Raw genomic sequence first — 3333 nt, forward strand, 5'->3', positions numbered from 1 at the left:
CTAAGACAGAGATCTAGGCTAGCTATACGCCGGTACATGCTTTGTGATCATGATCGAACATAATTGTTTTCAAGAAACTTCTTTTTAATTCTATACCTGGAATGTTGAATTTTAATAAATTATCTATGTACATGACGCGGAACAGTTTTTTGGGGGGAGGGGCTGGGGGCGGGGCGGAGGCTGACCCCTTACGTTTTTGTACATACCGTACGGTACGGTACGCTTTTTGAAAAAAAAAACCGAGTGCGACGGGCCGGGGCTGAAGCCCCAGTTTGCATATGCCCCACCCCAATGACCCCCACTGGCCACTCCCGGTTGATTTGAATTTATTTTTTATTTTTCCACTTTCGTTTACAATAACAAATCAAATATGACAATAATACATATTAATCAAGAAATAGTTACACAGAATCGAAAAATTAACAACAATTTGTCAAAAAAAGATAACAAAAGTGGGGGAACCTAAATTAAAAGCAAAGCTTGTATTGCTTAGGACCCAGTGAAATAACATTTTTTATTTATACAACATTAACAAAAAAAAAATAAAAACAAATTTGTTGGTTGAAAAATACTTGATTTTGTAAGAAAAGAGAAAAAAAAATAAATAATGATAACGGTGACAATATTTATAATAGCAATTATTATGCTATAGTAACTATAATCCTGCGAAGACGGACATGTAAAATAGAATATAGGACAGACAAAATTACAAAACACAAACATATAACAAGAACAAAAAATTATAGCACAAAAATTAAACGAAAATTAAATATTTCATACCCTGAAGAATTACTGTCGAAACAAAATTGTCATAGCATCAGATAAAACATTTTAAAATTTAAATATTTAAATAAGGTAACACTGCGCGTATGGAATAAATAATAAAAGAAAGCAAGAGTGATAATGCAAAATCATTCAGATGATCAGGACAGATAATGTATGGGTGCGCGCGTAGCAGGAACAATAACTTAATCTTTGTATTTTAAGAGTAACGATAATTTCAATCTTTTTTTAAATACATATAAAGAAGGAGAATTTTTTAAGTAATCAGAAAAGGAATTCCAGAGGTTTGGACCTTCATATATAAACGTATTTTTAGCGAAGAGAGTTCTAAGCAAAGGCAAATGAAACTCTTCTGATCGTCTCGTTGGGTAATAATGAACTGCGCGATTTCTTAAAAACATATTCTCGAAAGAATTTGGCAACAAATCGTTAGTATACTTAAACATAAATTGACCTAATTGAAGCAGATATAAATCTTTTACTTTCAGAATACTACTATCATAGAAAAGTGGATCAGTATGAGCACGAAAATCTACTTGATTAATAATTCTAACCGCTCTTTTTTGCAACATTAAAAGTTTGTCTAAGATAGTTTAGTGAGCGTTGCCCCAAGCAAGTAAGCCGTAATTCAAATACGGTAATGTTAGAGAAAAATATAATGTTAGTAAGGCAGAAGGTGGAAGTTGGATCTTTAGTCTATTTAGTATACCTATGTTGCGTGAAATCTTTTTAGAAATATTATCGATATGAATCTTCCATGAAAGCTTATTGTCAATTATTACACCAAACTTAGAATATAATACCTTTTCTAAGGGAGTGTCATCAAAAACTATATCAGCTGGTAAGGCATCAATTGAATTACTAAAAAGGATATATTTGGTCTTTTCTAAATTTAGAGATAATCTATTTGCTCGAATCCACTGAGTAATGTTTTTTAGTTCAGTATTCACAATTTCAACAAGGGTGTTTGGATTTGAATGAGAGAAAAACAAGTTTGTATCGTCAGCAAATAATATAAAAGATGCCATATCTGATGATCTATAAAAATCGTTGATATAGATAATAAACAATAGAGGGCCTAGCAAACTCCCTTTAGGGACACCAGAAGTAATATCCCGCAATTCAGAGGAACAGCCATTCAGAAAAATATATTGTTTTCTATTGGAAAGATAACTCCTGAACCACTCCAAAGCCTTCCCACGTATACCATAATGTGAAAGTTTATGAAGTAAAATGTTGTGGTTGATAGTGTCGAAGGCCTTGGAGAAGTCCAGGAGTATTCCAACCATATGAGAAGATGAATCGAGAGCATGGGCTACCTTTTCAACAAGTGATAATAACGCATGATTTGTACTATGTTTTGCTCTAAACCCATACTGATTATCACAAAAAATATCATGATCTTTTAAAAAAGCAATTGTTCTTTTATATATCAATTTTTCTAAAACTTTTGAGAGGGATGACAATAAAGATATAGGGCGATAATTGTTCACATCTTGATTGTCGCCTTTTTTAAACAATGGAATGACCTTTGCTATCTTCATCGTATTTGGCACTATCCCATCTAAAAAAGACAAATTAAATATATGTACGAGTGGATCAACAATAAAAGGTATTATCCCCTTTAATATAACATTGTTGATACTATCAAAACCAGAACTCTTTTTGTTATTTAAATGAGAAACAATATCCATTACCTCATTCCTGTGAGTTGGAACAAAGAAAATAGAGCTTGAATTTGGAGGATTTAAAAAATCTCTAAAAGATTTATTTGATGTAGGTATTTTTTGTGCTAACTTCTCACCAATTAAGGAAAAATGTGTATTAAACAGGTTAGCAATTAGGTTGGGATTATCGATAACATCATTATCTCTTTTTATCTTAGTAATTTCATTTTTGTTTTTGGTTAAATTCATAGCTTGTTTGAGGACTTTCCAGGTATTCTGCATGTCGCGTTTATACAACTCTAAGCGACTTGTAAAATATTTCTTCTTTTCAAAACGCAAAATTCTTGTTAAAGCATTCTTATATGAAGTATATTTTTGTTTTGTTCTATCTGTAAATTCGGATTTGTATTTGTAGTACAATTTATTCTTTTTATTTATACACTTTAAAAGAGATTTCGATATCCAGGGAAGTCTAGGAGTAATTTTATAATTTGTTTGACATTTTTGAAGGGGAATACACGCATCTAGTTCTTTATTCAGAACATCTAAAAATATGTTGTACGAACTATTAACATTATCAGTGTTGTAGACATTTGACCAGTCTACGTGTTCTAAACTCGCTCCAAGTCTAGCTATGTTTTCAGGGGAAGCTTGACGTCTTAATTTGGGAGGCTGTCCACCACTACTTAAATTAGAAAGAGTAAACTGAGAGAAAATTGGGTAATGATCAGATATATCAGACAGTATGACATATGAATTGGGATGCGGAATAATGTTACTGAAGATATTATCAATCAATGTTGCCGATACATTAGTGACACGAGTTCTGTGACCCCTGGCTTAATTGGGCTTATGACATTTCAATAAGTTAAAGAAAAAGATC

The sequence above is a fragment of the Lytechinus variegatus genome, chromosome 2, assembly GCF_018143015.1.
Source record: "Lytechinus variegatus isolate NC3 chromosome 2, Lvar_3.0, whole genome shotgun sequence".
Classification (NCBI taxonomy): domain Eukaryota; kingdom Metazoa; phylum Echinodermata; class Echinoidea; order Temnopleuroida; family Toxopneustidae; genus Lytechinus; species Lytechinus variegatus.